A 20,965-nucleotide genomic window follows, 5' to 3' on the forward strand; every position below is an offset into this window, starting at 1 on the left:
ACTTTTCTGCACTTTTCATCGCCTTGAATCCCGTTTCAGCATTGTTCTCCGTGGAGCCTCTGCACTCTGGAGCTTTTTAGCAATAGGTTTGGAGTCCTTTTCCGTTGTTCTGAGAGGGCTCATCACACGGATTATCACTTTTCCAATTGGAATGTATGTATAGGCATTTATATAGCGCACTACTTACCCGTAGGGTCCCAAGCGCTTCGACCGCTGCGAAACCCTTCCTGGCTTCCCTGAGAGATGGTCCTTTAATGGGTATCTCCAGGGTGAGACCAGGCATCCCCGGCGGTCTGGTGGGGCCGTTAGTGAAGATGAGGCAAGCTAATGCCCAGAGTTGCCGAGTGTGATCGCTGATCAGAGTGGGCACCGAGGCGAGAGAATTACCGAGTCCGCTGACCCTGGTCCAGAAACCTGCCGCGCCGGGAATCGAACCCTGGTCCCAGCCGTCCTCTGCTCTCGGGTCTGCCGCCTCTAACCAGTGAGCCACATTTGAGGGGATGCGCATTTAAGATGCGTGTTTAAGATTGGCGAATGGCTGCTCCTCTCTTCTCCATGATTGTGGCTGCACATGGATACATCTCTTGAAGAGAGATGTATGGATGAAAAATTCTCTTTTACAAACAAGTGCGCCATTCATTACAAATACACACAAGTTAGAGGCGTCCAGCCTTCTACTATGAATCAATTAATGTTTTGCTTGCCTTAATTGCCATAAGTAACTGCCTACAAAACCCATTGGGTTTCTCAAGTTTATATAATAATACGACCAAAGGAATCTCACTATATGTTTGATGGTTAGATTTACAAATACAATCTATTTTTCCTCCCAATGTTTAGAGCGGGCCTCTTTGACCTGAGCGAGCGCCAGGAGAGGTGAGGCCGTCTCCATATTAATTATGGGTGAGTTGTTTTTACCAAAGTGTGGTATGTTGATCTACACATGCATTAATGTTTTCACATGGTTACATCTGTTTTACTGTGTTTGTTTTCTTTTTTCAGGAGAGTTCTTGTCACAATGATATGAGACTACCAGATAGTAATAATCTACCGGTAGGTCTACATCACTATTAATTATTTTTCTTTGTCCACTGTTGCAGTAGTGTATATTATAGGTCCTGACGAAAGCCTTGTGAGGCTGAAACATGTTGAGAGTAAAATTTTTTCCACACTATCTTCACTCTGCTTTTAATCATGTCGTTATGTTGATCACTCCCAATAAAGTTGTATTTTGGCATCATAACAGGCATTTTTAACAATATCACATTTATCTTTCACATTCACACTTTTTTGAGCACTGCAACTTTTCCCTTCAGCCTACCAATACTACCTGCTGGCTGTCTATCTCACTGGTGGATCCAATACTAGCACTCCTTGAAAGAGATCTGAAGAGGTGTCTAGTGGATACCAGTTTCCAACTATAACCCAGATGATGAGTCTCCGCCAACGGATGGGCTGATGGGTATCCTTATTCTATCTCATTTTCTTACTTTGTTGCCTTTTTCTCTCCTCAGAACAATTACTTCCCTACACTACAACTGAGTGTTTAATAACTTTATAGTCTCCTTTCAGACCCTTAGCATCCCCTGTGTGTTGTTACTTGTTAGTTTGGGGGACAGGATGCAAGTTGGTCTCTAAAACTCTTTCTTTCCCCTTAGACCCTCCCTCATATTGTGTTTTCCATGATGAACAGCAGCCATACTGGTGTGCAACATTGCTAAAACACATTGCCTAGACAAAGACCTCTTGCATTGGCTTTGAGAATGCTGTTAGGAAATGTTTTTCCATGTCACGTTGAAATGGGACTTACCCTGATACTTGTTTGCTATTAATTATTTTCAGGTAAAATAGAAAAATATTCTATTTTGTACTTAACATAACGTGTATTTGTGAAGCGCACGCTCACCCCCGATGGGTCTTCTTGGCACTGAATAAAATATGTTCATTGTTACCCAACTCAACAGTACTTCATGTTGGTCGCAGCTGAAGCACATCTTAATCATTAGTCATGCAAACAGAGTGTTGTGCTGTACATATGCTCCTCCGCAGAAATTAATCATTGGTGACTCATGCTTCGCCGATGTCTGGAGAGATGCTAAACCATACTGTTTTTAGGTCTCGGCTAAAAGACGCGCGTAAGCGCGTCTCCGCCGAGATCTTATGTCAGGGACGATGCTTCCCAGGAGACAGGGTCTGTCGCGCGCTTTGCCTCTCTGGAGGCGATTTCCGCTGGCCACGCGCTCGCGAACGCGCTCAGCTGCTGTCTCCTGGGAAGCAGCTACACCACACGCGCATGCGCAGAAACAGCGACAGACACACACGAGCGCTCATGCACGCACGCACCCACACATACAGCGAACCCAGCGTCGCATGCATACACACACACACACACACGTGCACCGAGCATCCCCCCCACCCCTCCGTTGTCGCACCCCTCCCCTCCGCCGTCGCACCCCGCCCCCCACCCCTCCGCCGTCGCGCACACACACACGCAGACATACAGGCATTCTCTCTCCCCCCCCCGCTCCGCTCACCGGTCAAAGGCCCTCCGGACACGCAGACATACAGGCATTCTCTCTCTCTCTCCCCCCCCCCCCTCCCCCCTCCCCCCCCTCCGCTCACCGGTCAAAGGCCCTCCGACCGCGGGGCTCTCCCTCGGTGCTCCTCCAGGCACTCCGTGGGCGCGGGCTTCACAAAACGGAAGTCCCGCCCCACGATAGGTTTCGTTTTCTCAGTCCCGCCCCACGTTACTTGTTTAGGTTAAAAAAGATTTCTATCTAGGCAAAGAGTGCATTAGAACACTTTACAGAACGTGGATAGTTACACATTTATCAGCATGTGTCCACCACTTTCAGCACAAATCAGAATGCATACATATAACAAATAGGACATTATTTACCGTTTGCTTCATAGGAAGCAGGAGTTCAAATAAAAAACAAAAATAATGGCGACTAAGAGGAAAATAGAGATGAAAGAATATGAAGTAACGAAACATTGTATGCACAAGTAACATGGCAATAACATATAAACAAAAAATAATGTGTTATAAACATATTTGAAAGCGATGAAGGACAACATTAATCGCAAGTGAGATCAAGTCATTTCTTCCCTGCGCAGCGATAATAGAGATTTTATTGTACTTTGTCCATGTTTATAGCAGGATGAAAGTCTTTCACATAGGCCCAATGGCATGATGTAATGCCTCATTTTACTACAAATGTTACTCAAGAAATATTTTTGCTTAGCATGCTTAATCGCTGAGTGACATCATGGGTAGCTTAAACTAGGAGAGTCGACAAGTCTATTTTTATTTCATCTCCCCCCGTGGCGAAAGGTGCGGCGATGTAAGCAGATCGCCCCTCTCATAAACCATCAACAAATAGTGAATGGGCAGAGCCAGCAGAGGCCAGGGCCGGTCTCAGACTCAGGGTCACCTGCTGCGCCCCAGGCGCTGACATTCATTGCTGCGCGCGCCCATTCGTCATATCAGACAGCGACCAGAGCAGCAGAAGGCCGAGGTCTCCCTCTCAGGTGTTGTTATTAGCGAGGGTGACTAGGACAGAAAACAGATAAGGGCTGCAAATAAAAGTGGTCCCAAATAGATAGTCAGATAGCTGGAAAACTGATTCCCATTTGAAAACTGGGGCAGTTTTGGAATTGTACGCTACGGACACGTTGCATTTCTGTTTTGCAAAGTATGGGAGGCTATATGCATTTGTGCTTTTAGCAGGCAATATTTGTGGTAACATCTGGAAAATCAACAGTAGAAACTAGCCCACCAGACCAAAAAAAAAATACAGAAAACACCCTGTAGTTTTTTTGTAGTATAGTTGGTTATTTTTAAATGGGATTGGGTTTTCTTATAAGACCATATAAACTTCTGCCAACTGGTCTTGATCTTACAAAAAAACGTTTGGGGAGCTAAAGCAGTGTATACCAAAATAGGTATAAATAACAGGGAAAAATAGTCCTCGTTATCACATTACATCTCCCTATCAACCCAACAGTAGGAGCCTGTGGTGGGAGTGCTGCGGGGCGCTAATGTGGGGAGGGGGAGGGGCAGGGTGGGGGTTCAGTAAACTAAAGATTACGGCCGGTTAGAGGTAGGTAACATTTAAATAAATAAAACGAATTTCGTGTTTAACTGTTGGCCACTCAGTGAGGACCAATAATTAGTAGCCAACTCACAAATTAGTGATCAAGTTTAAGTACATTATTCTCAGATTATAACACTCTCTGACATGCACTAGACATCAGATAATTATTAGCACAGTTTCCATGGAAAAAATATTAAGACACAATAAAAGACTCAGACACATTTAGATAATTAGGTTATTGTAATAAAGATCCAAAATCAGTACATATAAGTCACATTATAAGCAGTTCAGTCATGAGTCTTACAGCTCGGAGTATAAAGCCACAGAGTTAGCCAAATTAAATCTATATCTGAATAAAAGAATCCACCAAGAGGATGGTTCAGGTTTGAGTTTGCTACCACAACAAAAGCAGGAGGATGGTTCCATAGAGTTCACTTAGCATGGGAAAAGGGATCAAGTTGGAGACCACTAAGGAAAAGTTGATGGCAAGGAGAATGGAGCTGTAATCAGGAAAGTTCAGGTCTGGTCTCCCACCAGACAGCTCCAAATAGTCCAGCAGGCAAGTTCATCAACAAAGGGAAAACAAGCATTTACAATGCAACGGTTTCGCCTTCGGAAAAGTTAGAGCTATTGGCATTGTAAATGACAAACTTTTTATTTATGTGTTGGTTTTGAAAACAGATAAATATATGGCATTGTCATTTACAATGCCAATAGCTTACTCTGTCGCAAATGTGAGACGTATTGCATTTGCACACACACACACCCACACAAGAGCCCCACACACACACAAGAGCCCCCCACACACACACGAGGCCCACACACACACCACACAAGAGCCCCCTACACAGACCACACAAGAGCCCCCCCACACACCACACAAGAGCCCCCCCACACACACACGCAAGAGCCCCCCCACACACACGCAAGAGCCCCCCCCCCACACACACACGCAAGAGCCCCCCACACACACGCAAGAGCCCCCACACACGCAAAAGCCCCCACACACGCAAGAGCCCCCCACAGACACAAGAGCCCCCCACGCACACGCAAGATTCCCCCACACGCAAGAGCCCCCCACACACACGCAAGAGCCCCCCACACACACAAGAGCCCCCCACACACAAGAGCCCCCCACACACAAGAGCCCCCCACACACAAGAGCCCCCCACACACAAGAGCCCCCCACACACACGCAAAGAGCTCCCCAAACACACGCACAGAGCCCTCCGCTCCATTTGCATCAGGTGTAAGGCTCCTGACTGCTGACAGCCAGGAGACTCCAACAAAAGGAGGCTTATGACCTGCTATAGGCATTGTAAATGACAATGCCATTTATTTATGTTTTAAAAACAAAAGCATAAATAAAAATAATGTCATGAGCAATGCCAATAGCTCTAACTTTAAGAATGCCGAGACCATTGCATTGTAAATGCTTGTCTAAAGCTTGAGGCAGAACAAAATGTTACTTCGGAAGGGACCTCACCTAACCAGCTCCCTCTGACTTAACACCATGATGCACCGGGAGGGACTTCACCAAACCAGCTCCCTTTGAATTAACGAAATGCTGCACAGGGAGGGACTTCACCTAACCAGCTCCCTCTCACGTGATACAATGCTGCACAGGGAGGGACTTCACATTACTAGCTCCCTCTGACTTGATACAATGCTGCAGAGGGAGGGGTGTCAACCAACCAGCTCCCTCTGACTTTACACAATGCTGCACTGGGAGGAAAGTCACCCATCGAGCTCCTTCTGACCTGACACAACTTGAGAACCAGGAGCTGGTGAATTAAACTGAGGTCAACTTCAAGTCTTAGTTACTGGCACCAACACCTACCCCTTTTCTGAATGTTTTGGATAGTGATTATAGAGTACAACATTGCTTTTGCCAAATGTCATTATCCATTTGTGCTTCTCCCTTATAGGACATCAGTTCTATTAAACATTGTGTATGGCGCTGACAGACAGCAGGCTATATTAGACCTGGTGTAGGTCTAATATCGACGCATTTTGAGACCTCTCTGAATGTTTCACTACTAGGCCATCTGTGTATGGCACATCACACTCGGAGGGGTATTATGAGATCTCTACAGAAGGCCCAGTAGTGGAGTAATACTGTATAGAGCTGGTCAGAACAGAGACGCATCATGGGAGCTGGTCAGGCAGTTCTTTACAAGAACAACAACGTATTGGCAAGTTCAGGAAAAAGGGGGCTTTGTGAGAGCTCTGTGACAGTCTGAGTACTGAGACAACCGTACATAGTGCAGCCCAGAATAGAGCCGCACTGTGAGAAATCTGTAGATGTCTCAGTTCACGGAGAAAAGTACATTCTAGGCTACGGCAAAATGCATAGCCAGAAATATGTGGATTTCTCAGTCCTGGGGTGGCAGTCTAATAGTCAGACTGCAAGAGATCCTTTTTTTTTAAAAAAAATATCTTTTTTATTGCCATTTGTGAAAAATGACATCATAATCAATACAGTTCCATATCCACAACAAGAAATATTATCTTTAAAACATTTCATAACTGTTCTCTCATCAACACATTGTGTACATAATACTGTATCAGAGTATAGATCTCCTCTAAGTCGTGGAGATTACTGTCATTTTCCACTGAGTTCACTGTCACAATTCCATATTCGGAAGGTATGGTATGCTCGCTACAGTAAAGTACGTGAGAGGGAGTGGCTGGATTCGTTAGGAACCCTATCCATCTTAGATAGTCATGTATTTAGAATGCATACACAAATGCCCTATGACAATTCAATCCAAATATATAGGAATAAGGAAAAACAAAGAATGAAGAGAAAAAGAAAAGAGAAAAGACAAATAAACTCAGTGCATCCTTAAACTTAATGCGCAAGGAACAACTGTAAAACTACCAGGAATCCACAGTCAATCTCGTTATTGAAAACAATGTGATCAGCGCTATAGTGGGGACAAAGGGCCTCCAAAGGGAGGGGGGAGGACCCAACGAACCCACAACAAGCAGGAGCAATGAGCAGCGGCAAACCCCTGCAGGGGGATACTGTTGAAATGAAACGGAGATCCAATTCCAGGGTAATTTAAGATGGTATTTATTCAGATAGTAGATTCGAGATAAAAGGTACAGAGAGCCCCACCAGGAGCCCATTCTCCCAACTGACAAACTCCACTCACCCTACATTCCACAGCATCATCCATCCAACATTCCAAACCACACACACACTGGCTGAACAGCAGGCACAACACTTTTTCCTTCCTCATATTAAACAAAAATACAATGCAATGATACAAGTGAAAAGCAAATCAAAGACAAAATAACATGCACATAAATCTGAAAAGGTACCATTGCAAAGACCTGGGAATGGTTGAGGGCAAAACAGAAAGATTGGAAAGTAAGGAAAACACACAGTATAATTGGCTTGCCAGTTAACATCCAAAAATGCAAGAAAGCACAGAAGAAAACGAAATTTACATGTATGTCAACAAAAGGCAAAGCAACAGTATAACGTCAATGCCCACCCATGTACCTACAAGAAGAAAAACAAACTCTAGGCAGTAAGACAACCTATACACACATCCACTCCCGTTCCACACAAAACTCCCACCTTACCACACAAAACCAAACAAACCTACAAACTCCTACAACACGCACAACCAACCTACCCCTAAGACACAAACATATCAGCTGGCCAGGACGAAAATGAAGGTGGACACCAGGGGAACAAACCACAACGATGCAGAAGAAAGCACACCACAGGACACTTAAACTCAACCAGGCCAAAACGCCTGAGCTTAAAGGGGGGGAGGAAAGAGAGGACAAACACACAGAAAATGCTCAGCAAAAACGCAAAGCTACAAGTAAAGTGAACTTCACAAACCAACCACACAAAAGTGGTAGACACGAGAGACTCAAAAACATAGTCAACTCTAACTAACGACCACAAGGGAGACAAACCTATGTCCACCAACAACCACAAAAATAGTGGTAGGTCAGAGAGGCTCCAACACAAAGAGCCTTCTCACACAAACACACACCCAACAGTGAGAGATGCACACCAACAACCGCAAAAAATAGTGGTAGGCAAGAGAGAGGCTACCCAGCAATGGCCATTTATTTCCAAACACCCCCAAAAGTGAGAGATACACACACTCCCACAATATCCACAAGGAGTCAAAAACAAACATTTACCACAAAGGTGACAAACCAATGTCACCCACAACCACAAAAATAGTGGTAGGCAAAAGAGACTCTGCAACAAAGAGCCTACTCACACACACCCCCAACAAGGAGACAGAGGCGCTCTCACAAGAATACAAGAGGATAAACCAGAGTGAATTCAACATTCTAAACCACACTCACACTGGCTGAGCAGCAGGCACTACAGATACCCAACTAGTGGCCTGATACAGGGGGATCAATCCAACCTGTTCCCCCGGGGTTCACATCGACACAAACTGCAAGAGATCCTTGGCAGTCTTCGGACTGAACAGCAGTGCATGGCACAGGGAGTCTAGATAAGCCCCATGCACGTCTCAGTACAGGGATTTCAGGGCACGCAAGAGAGACATGCACTGTGAAAGTCTTAATATTAGCAAATCAAGACATGACACATGTTAGGTGTACTGAGCAGGAGAAGATAGAGGTGAATTATCAGAGCTGTGAGTAGTGTTATAATCAATAACATATTCCATTTTATCCAATGGAGATTTAACTCTAGAGCTTTGACTGACACACATTATGATCACACTATACACACGGCCATCGTGGACTACTTCCAGCTGAATGAGCCATCGTCAGACGACCCTTGCCTGCTCTGGGAGGCTTTTAAAGCCACGATTCGTGGGGTCTGTATCAGCACTACGGTAGGCACACTGCGATATATACGACACCAGATCAATAGTCGAGAAAAGCGAATGAGGGAACTAGAAAAGGCTTTCGAAGCCTCGCAGGACATCTCCTTATTGAGCGAACTGCGTTTGTTGCACACAGAACATAGCGCTTACGTTGAAGACGAAATCAAATACTAAGACAAGCGTACCTCTGCTAGAACTTTTGGAGAGGGCGGAAGACCAGGGGGGGTCCTGGTGTCTAAAATTTGCGAGGGCAGAAAGCGAAACACTGTCCTGCGCATACAGTCCACTGTGGGGGACTATAAGACGCAAGCCGCTGACATACTGTCCTGTTTCGTTGACACATATAGCGCACTCTACGCTTCCCGTTCTATAGCATCCCCCGATGAAATCTTTAGCTACCTGGAAGACGTGGCCTTCGCCTGGCTATCCGACTCTCAGAGGGAGTATCTGGCCGCCCCCGTCACAGTCGAGGAGGTCACGGAAATAATTAAATCTCTACCAAACAATAAATCACCTGGGCCAGACGGCTACACAAATGAGTTTTATAAACATTATGTGGATATTCTAGCCCCGCACCTGGTGGCGATGTTCGGTGCAGCGTTCGATCAGGGTGAACTGCCACCCACACTTAGGGAAGCTGTGATCATTACATTGTTAAAACCCCACAAAGACCCCGAACTATGTGATTCCTACAGGACCCTATCTCTTAAAATAGCGGACTCTAAAATACTAGCCAAAATCCTAGCTGTTAGACTCACTCCCCTAATGACTAATTTAGTGCTCCCTGACTAGTCAGGATTTATACCCACTCGCTCCACAGCGCACAATACTAGGACACTATTCGCATTATCCCACTACCTACAGCCTTCCACGAGGGCAGTAGCTATCATGTTGAACGCTGCAAAGGCGTTCGATTCAGTGGAATGGAGCTACCCGATCACTATACTTAACAGAATGGGCTTTCCTAAAAGATACGTGCAATGGGTGAGACTACTCTACACCAACCCTGGCGCTAGGGTACGAGTGAATGGCTACGAGTCCAACGATTTCCCTAAAGGACGTGGTACGAGACAGGGTTGCCCCCTGTCCCCCCTACTATTTGCCCTCGCCCTTGAGCCGCTTGCGTGTATGATCAGGCAGAAATACAAATCCTCGGCCCTGCGTTTTACTGACAGACCCCTTCACATATCATTATACACCGATGATATGCTCTTGTATGTGCGCGATCCGGCCATGAATTTAAACCCGCTTCTACGGGAATATGTGAAGTTTGAGGGTCACTCCGGACTTGCCATCAACTGGACAAAATCCTACATTATCCCCTTGACTGATATGGCTGAACCTATACACACGGACTATCCATTGGTTTGGCAAACGGACCCAATTCGCTATTTAGGGGTCATGTTTCATAGAGACCCGGAGGTGGTGATTAGGGTGAACTATGGCACTGTGATTTCCACGTTGGAAGATAAAATCCGGCGCTGGATTCAACTCCCTCTGTCCCTGGCAGATCGCATAGCGATTGTCAAAATGAATGTCTTGCCCAAGTTCCTGTACCTGTTTAATAACATTCCGATCACCCCCCCTGGCGAGGTATTCCGTCGCATAAAAACACTTACGCTACAGCTCATATGGGCAGGTAAACAGGCGCGTATCGATCTACAGACATTGACGCTCCCATATATCAAGGGAGGATTTGGTGTCCCGGATTTTTTATTATATTACCTTTGCGCGCAAGCCCAATTTGCTGCATACTGGTTTCACGAGGTTCCCTACCTCACGCACACAGCTATTGAAAAAGATGATGCGGCGCCAGTACCCCTCACGTCCATGCTCACGCATAAGCGCCCGCCCCTTCACTCCCAGGATATCAATCCGGTGGATACCACCATTAAAGCATGGAACAAATTGAGTCACTTAACACATAAATCACCATTGTTTGCCCCATCCCTGCCGTTGGCACATCACCAGGCTCTATCGGTCACTGGGGAATCGGTGGGCATGTCTTTGCTGCAACGGGTGGGCATATCCACGCTAGGCGATTTATTCTGTGAGGGGGAATTTATAGAAATAGACGACATGACGTATGTACAGAATAAGTCCCCGTTGTTCATATTTACATACTACAGGCTGAAACGGGCGTTAAGGGAACACTATCCCACTTTCCCACAGGAACCAGATTCTCTGTCTCCCCTACAACTGATAATTGCATCCCCAAACACCTCCCATATGGTATCACGGCTGTACTCCTCAGCTCAGGCGGACTTGCCTTACTCCACGGCCAGAGCCAAAGGGCGCTGGGACATGGTACTTGACGATCCGCTCAATGAACAGGAATGGCAGCAGGCATGCGCGCTAACCCAAATCCTTACCCGCAATGGCAATCTCCGTATTATACATTTCAAATTTTTACACCAAGCTTACTATACCCCGGCTCGCATGCACAAATATGGATTGTTAGATGTCGACCAGTGTAAACGATGCGGGAGGGAGGGGCTGACTTCCTACACCTGGCCTGGTCATGCGCAGCGATCCAGAACTACTGGAGCGAGGTTTTCATTGCTTTGTCTGCCATGCTGAGCTCCGACATGCTATGTTCTATAAGAATGGTCTTTTCGGAATAACGGACCAATTTAAGGCTGTTAAACGTAAATTCTGTGTTGTTGCGCTGCTGCTGGCCAAGAGACAAGTAGCTCAATGCTGGAATAGCTCCAAGAAACCAACTGTAGCCAGATGGCTGGGGGACATGGCCAGCTGCAGAGATAGGCTCAGGACCTATGAGGAGGACCTGCCGGCGAAGTCAAGACCTAAGGACTTTTGGTGTTATCTCACTGATTTTCTAGTTGGAAGACAGGCTGATGAGGAGGGTCAAGGGGTCCCTGAGCTACCGCCTGGGTGATATGTCTTTAACGATTGCCATCATTCATGTGAGCGCTGGTGCCGACACGAGCCGTTGTTTCTTGAATTGCACTAATCTTTTCTTTTTTCTTCAGGGGTAATGGTCTCCAGTTCAATACTGTACCTAGGTCTGTTGGTTGCGGCCTATGGTTCCTACAAAAACACAAATACCGTTACAAGACCCAACTGTATGTTTTACACTGCCGTCCCGACTGCTTGTATCTGTGTACAAGGCGCTTTAATTGCGGATTCCACCTTCGCAGCCGGCCCCAGGGTTGTAGGCTACTGGCTGTGTAATGTTATGACTTTGCTACAATAAAGGTCTTGGAAAAAAAAAACATATTCCATTTTAGTTTAATTGCTCCCAAGCATTCATAAACCACATCACAAGTGAAATTTCACAAAGAGAGAGTTACGTTTCTAAGGATGCAAATATCTTCTTACCCACATGGGAACACATAGGCCAGATGAAGGTTGATGAGTTATGATAATGAAATCACAGAGATCATCAATTGGCTTATGTCACGGTGTGGAATTTTAATTTGCGATCTGAACATTATCTGCGCCAGCTTGTCACCTATGTACTACGTGCACGGCAGCCATTTTAGATATCATGGTCTCCCTGTCCACGATCGATCGCCAGCACGTCCCTCTGACCCAGCAAGCATCCTCCGCGCACCCTGGCTCCCCCTCCCTCCTCCTCCTTATGAGCATGACCCTTCTGCATGACCCTGTCCTTGGGAGTCACGCCAGCGCCTGACCAACACCTCCTCTCCTCCCATGAATGCCCCTCTGTTGATAAACCTCCCTCCTGCGCTGGATTGTCCACGCAGCATGAATACCACTCCATTGATGGCCCCTCACCCCGTGTCCGACTGTCCACACAGGTCCGAGGCCATTGCCTAAGCCGGGAGATATCATTTACTGCCCTTTATTGTATGAGGTCGCTCTCCTTCAAAGGACCCTCTATTGATCCAGGCCTCCCCACCCCCCTGTGATATGATCAGGCGCACACATCCTAAGACTCGACGGAACACTCAGCTGCGTGATGGCCCCCTCCTTTTCTCAGCAGGTTGAGGACCTCTATTGTGAAGGTATATGGGGGTGGGATTGACACTAGGATTACGGGGATGTCTTTTTCTTGCCTTACAAAGATCTGATTGTATTAAAGGAAGGTCACATGCCATAAACCAGTGTATAAGAGGCCAGGCCTCCGAGAGGCTGTTAGAGCACCTCGAGATGATACCTTGTTGTCTGATCTGATGTGTTCTGCTCCGTCGGAATAAAACTTCTGTTTCCTGCCTTCTGGTCTCCGGCGCCTGCCTCATTGCTTGGTAAACTTGAATGGTACAAGGGCGGTTAGCGCCGGGCAAATCCTGAGAAAGGTCCTAGCCCTACCTTTTTCTACAATTGGCGTCCCAAAGCGTGGGGCCCATCAGCGACACGTGGATCCAGTGGGAGAGGTCCCGATGACAGAGTGAACGACTGCAACGATCGGGAAGAGCTCGTGTCCGATAGACCCTCGTCTGACAGCCGATCATCCGACCTTCACTAGTTCTGAACAGACCTCTCTCGAGTGATCTACGGTCCTGACTGGGAACCATCAGGAGTGCCGCGAGCAACACGAAGGAGAGAGGACGATCGGGCGCTGGATCCGGAGGACAGGAAACCGTCCATGCGGTCCGGGTAAGGTCGTGTAAACACAACGAATTGAGGAAAATTGTTTTTGTTTGGATAATACTAGTATTACGCTTTGTTGAAACCCTCTGGAGATTCACTGTCTGCAAACGGGGAAAAACAAACAGGCTCTCTCTTTGCAAGCAGTGAAGGATAGGTAACGCAGACTTTTGTCCCCATTGTAATCCGTCGTGCCTATCTTCCTCCCCCACTGTTTCCCGAACTGTCGTTCGTGGATTATTGTCTGGAGATTCTTTGTCTGCAAACAGGGAAGAACAAGGCCTCTCTTTGCAGGTAGAGAAAGAGTGGGTAACGATAATTTTTCGTGCCCACTTATTCTCCCCACTGGATTGTTTGATTGGCCGATTATTCGGTATTGGTTCTTTTGAGGTATTCACGGCCTCCAAATAACGTAGAATAGAAATATTCTGTCTAGTCTTTGTCCGCCGTGATAAGATAGGTAGTGCAGACTTTTGTCCCCGTTGTAATCCGTCATGCCTGTCTTCTCCCCACTGGTTGGTAGCCTGTTTAGCCCGGACCGCTTATTAGAGATGAACCATCCAGCTCCACTGGAGGGCACCCCTAATAAGGACATGTTCACTAAGTATGGACTAGTCGCTATAGCTTACACTAAACTATGGCATAAATATACGAAAAAGAACCCTGAAAGTCAGTGGCCACTGATAGGTTCCTTTGACGAAAATAAAATAAAAACATTAGAAATAGCGCTCCAGAAGAATAAAACCACGCCCACTATGCTCGACAGTATCGGCATGTGGCGCAAAGAAACGGAACAACGAAAGAAAAGAGAAGAAGCAAAAATAGGGAAAGAATTACGAAAGGCAGCCCACCTAGCCGCGAAGCAACTAGAAGAAGACATAAAAGAAAGAAAAGATACTGTGCAAAACCAAGAATCAGGGTCGACAGGCCAATGTCCTGTTAGGACCCCCTCTGCGCTCTACCCTGAATTGCCCTCCAAACAACGGGCGAACGATGAGTTACTACTTGGTCCCCCAATCATCTACATGCCCCCTCCATATGCCCCCTGCCGACAAAGCTTTCACGCTCCGAGTGTGAGCGAAAGCGATCTCAGTGCTAGTGCACCAGCCCTCACGGCCTTTGCACCAGCCACATTAACAACCTCATCAGACGACCCCGAGCCTAGCAAACAATCACCAGCCAGACTAAATAGGTTGAGCAAAGACGAGCGGGATGGGATCGACAAAATAGCAAAGACATTAGTAGAACGAAGGGAGAGCGAAGATTACACGATGAGCGTATATAATTCACATGCCGACAGCCACAGACGGCATTTCATCTTGCGATTTAGCTACTATACCCTGAACGCGTATGAAGATAGGTATCAGAGTAAGGGACCCGCTAAACTAACAACACTGTATAGGAAAATTGATGTTGGAGATGGGACTGAACGTGAGGCGACGGAGCTCTTCATGCAAATGCTTGAGGTCTTCCGCCACCTCGCGGAACAGAAACCCGAAGCCAAGGTTACGGTCCCCGAAACAACCTCGGCAGAAGTAGCCAATACTATGATGCCTATCAGAGAAGCGGCTCCTTACTGGATCCCGCCACGGGGCCAGGGAACGAGCGATGATATTAATAACGAAAATGCAAAGGGAAGGGTTGTGTACAATTGGGTTTACCAACCATGGGACCGACAAGATATCCTAACCTTTAAGCAAACCCTGCCCGACTTAAGAAAGAACCCGACAGCATTTTATACCGAATTAGGCACAGCCTTGGGTTCGACAATAATGACTTTAGCAGATATTGACTTGTTCTTTGGGTTATGTCTGCCGGCTGACGTGTGGAAGCAAATCCGGAAGGCTGACCACACGGATCTGTTTGGACATACCTGGGACCAACTCGGTAAACTAGATAGACAGCGAGAGCCGGGGAGTAAACCAGTGAAGGACATACTGGAACTCCCAGATAAAATAGTTCAGAAATTAAAAACACTGGTCCCGGAAAGAAAAGTAGACTGGTCGATAGTCACGGCCTGTCGACAGAAACCCCAGGAAGATGTGTCAGAATACTTCTCCCGATTTGAGACAGTGTTCTCCGACTACAGTGGCCAAGACATGACCACCGCAACCGGACAGCACCTGTTTGTGCAAAATTATGTAAAGGGACTAACACAAGAAGTCTCCCAAAAACTGCAGACGAGTGAGAGTAGTTGGGGGGCCTCCAAACCCGCAGCTATCCTTCAGATGGCTCAGTATTACGAGCACCAAAAGAATGAGAATGATAGGGCGTCCGAGAAAAAGAAGAAAGATTTAAAGGAAAGGGTAATGATAGCCCAGATACAGGGTATAGCGCTAGGACGGGAACATCAAAGGGGGAACTACCAATCAAACACCCCCAGAGATCTACCTCCTAAGGATCACACCCCAACATCCCACACTGGACGGAGAGACGTTAGCAATGACCAATGCGCCTTCTGCAAAGGGCTCGGCCATTGGAAATTCCAGTGTCCGGTTTTGCTAGAAATTAATAGAAATAGGGATTCCAGGGATGTGGCAGGTGGTCCGAGAAATAGAGTACAAGGACGAGGGAGCTCCAACGACACCAGCAATGACAGATCAGGGAGACTGAACACGTTTGACCGCCCCCGACAGAATCAATACCAGCTGTCCGAAGGTGAACATGCCCCCGACTTTGCATAGGACTGCCAGGGGCAAGGGAGGGATCCAGTCGAGCTCTGTGTTGACCAGCAAGGTCCTTATGTCACCGCTAAGGTCTTGGGTACAGAGTCTCCATTCTTGGTAGACACTGGGGCGACACGTAGTGTGTTATCAAAACGACTGATTCCAAGGGCACCCTTGTCTGGCTCACACATAACGTCGATAGGTTTCGATGGGACGCCCTCCACTAACCCCCTGTCCGTACCTATTACCTTTGACCTAGAAAACAACACTGCTGACGCGACATTCCTACTCTCCTCCAACTCCCCTGACGCCATTATGGGCATTGACTTACTGAAGCATTTTCGAGCTACCATTAGGTGTTCCCCAGATGGAATACGAGTCATCCTGTACGACAACCCAGACATGCCCAGATCCCATCCCCCACGACACATGTGCCCCATAACTGACGCTGACATGTCCTTGCTTGACGCCCTGCCCCCGTACTTGTGGGCCAAAAACGACTCTGATGTGGGGCGAATGATGATTGATCCTATCCACACAACTGTACGACAGGACGCTATGCTCCCGAAACTCCCGCAATATCGGATATCCCCAGAGGGTGAGAAGGCACTGGTAGCGATCATTCAGTCTCTGGTAGATGCAGGAGTGGTTGAAGAGGTGGTTAGCAACGTCTGCAACAGCCCAATCCTACCTATTGTTAAGAAGCAAGGTGAAGGAGATGAGAAAGCGTACCGCTTCATCATCGACTTACGAGAGATTAACAAAGTGGTTATACCCCAATATCCCGTAGTCTCTGATATCACCACCATTTTGACCCTCATCCCGTCCACCGCCACCACCTTCACTGTTATCGACCTTAAGAACGCGTTTTTCTCTATCCCCATCCATCCAGACAGCCGTTATCTCCTCGGCTTCACTTTAAAGTCCCGCTCGTACCGATTTTGTAGAGCTCCCCAGGGGTACACTGAAAGTCCCAGCATTTACAGCCAGGCCCTCAAAAGACAGCTGGATGCCTTCCAGCTACCAGAGGGAGTGGTGTTGATCCAATATGTCGATGATATCCTTTTGGCGGCCGACACCACCCCGCTTGCAACGACAGCCACCGTCCAACTCCTACACTTCCTTGCAGAAAATGGCCATAAAGTCTCCAAAAAGAAGTTACAGTTCTGCCAGCCACAAGTGACTTACCTAGGCCATCTTCTGTCCAAAGAAGGGAGGAAACTTACCCCTGACCGAATCCAAACCATCCTAGACACACCCATCCCAAAAACACAAAAACAGGTCCGCTCTTTGGTTGGCTTAACCTCTTTTTGCAGACAGTGGTTGCCTAATTATAGCCTCATTGTGAAACCATTACTTGCCCTGCTGACCAAAGATGTCCCCTCCCCGCTTCCTTGGACCACTGAGTGTCAAGCCTCCTTTAAGGAATTGCGGGATGCGCTCTGCTCAGCACCCGTCCTCGGAACGCCGGATTACTCCAAACCCTTCTCCCTCTTCACCCACGAAAGGGAGGGATGCGCATTGTCTGTCCTGACTCAATCGATTGGCCCTAAGCAGCGCCCTTGTGCCTACTTCTCCGCCACTCTTGATCCTGTAGCCAGAGCTTTACCTGCCTGCCTTCGAGCAGTAGCTGCCGCTGCTGTCTCCATCCGTCAGAGCGAGGGAATCGTACTTTCCAACTCCCTCACTGTATTAGTGCCCCATGCAGTTGACACCCTTTTGAACCAGACAAAGACCCAACACCTGACTAGCGCACGACTGACAGGGTACGAGTTGACTCTGCTTGCACCCCACATTACACTAAAAAGATGCACGACTCTGAATCCTGCCACATTGTTACCCCTGCCTGAAAATGACCCCGACATTCCTCCCATCCACGACTGTGTGACCCTCACGGACGAACAAACTAGGAGTAGGGTTGACCTCCGAGACACTGCTTTCACTGACCCCGACGGAGAGCTATGGGTAGACGGCTCATGCATCAAACTCCCAGATGGCACCACTTCAGCTGCCTATGCAGTCACGACAGCCCGAACAGTAGTTGAGACAGCCTGCATCACACAACGATCTGCCCAAGCTGCAGAGCTGGTAGCCCTCACCCGAGCATGCATCATAGCCGCAGGGACCACCGCGAACGTATATACGGACAGCCAGTATGCCTTCGGGGTGGTCCACCATTTTGGGCTCCTGTGGAGGGAGAGGGGATTCCTGACGTCCCACGGTACCCCAATCCTCCACGGAGATTTAGTGTCCGCTCTGATTGAGGCAGTTCTCCTCCCCAAGCGATTAGCGGTGATCAAATGTCAGGCACACAAAAGAGTGACAGACCTAGTCGGACAAGGGAATGCATTAGCCGACATCACTGCACGAACCACAGCTGAGAATAGGACGGTGACACACATATATGTGACCAGGTCGCAAGCAGAAAAATGGAGTGACACAAGGGAAATGATCAGAGACATACAGTCGGCCAGCACCCCTCACGAATTGACTAAGTGGGCAAGGGTGGGTTTGAAGGACGAAGAGGGTTGCTGGCGAACAAAGGATGCGAACAAATGGTTGCTGCCCGACTCATATCTGATTCCCATACTGACAATGGCCCACTCCCCCGCACACATAGGATCTGCACCCATGATCGAACTCGTTTCCAAAGTCTGGCATAACGACAAAATCCCCGACTCAGCCAGACGCCTAGTTCAGCAGTGCCTTATCTGTCTGCAACACAACCCCGGGAAAGGAACTGTAGTACCCCGGGGAGGGTTCGGGACCCCCAATCATCCCTTTGAGGTCCTTCAGATGGATTACATCCAACTAGAGAGATGCCAGAACCTGAAGTATGTACTAGTCATTGTATGTGCCTTCAGTAAATGGGTAGAGGCCTATCCAACCCGTGACAACACTGCCATGACTACTGCCAAAGTACTACTGAAGGAATTCTTCCCTCGCTATGGCCTTTGCTGAATTTTATGGAGCGACAATGGCCCCCACTTCATAGCTGAGGTTATCCAACTAATCCTAAAGGGGTTGGGAGTGAAGCAACGGTTTCATGCGGTCTTCCACCCCCAATCCGCCGGTCTAGTGGAACGCCATAATGCCACACTGAAGCTGAAACTGGCAAAAATAGTGGCCACCACTGGACTTAACTGGCCGGATGCCCTCCCACTGGCCTTGTTATCGATGCGCTCCACCCCCACCAAGCACCATTTGACCCCCTACGAGGTCGTGTTTGGGCGACCGATGAACCTCTGGACTGCTCCCAAACCGACCTCCATTCATGACGTCCCAGACGTCCTACTATCTGATTATTTGTGCAAGTTAACCAAAACGTTGTCTGTCATTCATCAACAGGTGCAGCAAGCCATCCCCGATGCTTCCAGGGGCCCCGGCCATGACATCCAACCGGGAGATTTCGTGCTGATACGAAATTTCCAGCGAACCAAGAGTCTGGAACCTCGGTGGACGGGCCCCTGGCAAGTGCTGATCACCACCCGAACGGCACTCCGAGTGGAGGGGAAGAAGCACTGGCTGCACGCGCATCATTGTCGGAAGGTCTCTGCAAACCTGGCCACGACAGAAAACGTCAGCACCCAAGAAGAGCTCCTGAGCAAAGACCGACCGATATTGGACTGTTATCCCGATACTGAGGCACTCGAACTTGCAAAATTCTCCGATCCCACTGTGCCATCCAGAGAAGGGTATTTCCTGCGTCGAAAGGAGGGAGTTTCGGCTAAGTAGGCCACGGACTAAGTTAAATCTCAGAACGGTGACCTAAACACAATCAAGGGTTGCCGGGAGAGAAGCTAAACGAAGTCTGTGGTTCTGCCCGCTGCCGAGCTCCCTTGAAGGTGATGGAAGCGCCAGATAAGAAGATGATGGAAGCGTCAGATAAGAAGATGATGGAAGCAACAGGAAATACCCAGTATAGAAATGCAAAGACTGACAACTTGCACAAATCAAAGACAATCGCACTCTTCATTGTCTTCCTCTTCTGCCTCCTCCTCATGACCTCCTTCTGGATTCTGGAGGAAAGCACACCGGCTCATGAGGCATTGCTACCTACTGCACAGCCGACCCCCCTGAAAGAGCATCACCTAATCTCTCTGTCGCCTCAGCTCCGAGAAAGGCGCAGGGAATTCTGGAACAATTCCTTCGTGCAACTGTTGCACCAACACAACCTTGCTGCGAATGCTACGAACTGTTGGATCTGCGGGTTGCTCCCGCATGCCACTGGACACTCTATTCCCTTCATCCCTTCACCCTTCTCAGTTCACGGCTCTTGCCTCGCCTGGCTGATCCTCATGCAAGAGAGCCACAAGGACAACGCCACCTCCAGCCGGACAGTGTCACACTTCTACTCTGGGTTCTGGCTGAACAAAACAGGAAAGACTCCTACAGCCCTGTGTCCTGCGCTCGCCGGCGCCACCTTCCTCAAAGACATTCCAGCCAAGGAACGAGTCGAAGTACAGGTGCTCCACAATCCAGCCAGAACCACCTTCTCTCATCTGCAAAAACAAACTACCGCCACTCTGACTGTGGCCCTGTCTGTTATCAATGTCACCGGCCTTGTGTGCCTAGAAGGCCAGGGAACGCAACTGGTGGGTCACAGCGCCTGCCGAATCACCAGAACATTGGACTCAGCTGACCCCCCTTCCTTTGTTGCTTCTCCGAACATGTACTTTGTGTGTGGCACCAAAGCTTACACCTGGCTCCCGAGAGGTTGGAAGGGCGCATGTTACATTGCCTTCGTTCTTCCACCCACATATGTAGCCCCTGCCAACCATCACCG

General features: G+C 48.1%; 1 protein-coding gene across 1 annotated transcript in view; it reads right to left on the bottom strand.

Moving 5' to 3' along the window:
- Window positions 1-20,965, bottom strand: part of LOC147734647 (protein mono-ADP-ribosyltransferase PARP12-like) — a 235,978-nt gene that overhangs the window by 161,151 nt on the left and 53,862 nt on the right. The gene's annotated exons all lie outside the window — the stretch shown is intronic.

This window comes from Lissotriton vulgaris, chromosome 1_2 (genome assembly GCF_964263255.1).
Source record: "Lissotriton vulgaris chromosome 1_2, aLisVul1.2, whole genome shotgun sequence".
Taxonomy (NCBI): domain Eukaryota; kingdom Metazoa; phylum Chordata; class Amphibia; order Caudata; family Salamandridae; genus Lissotriton; species Lissotriton vulgaris.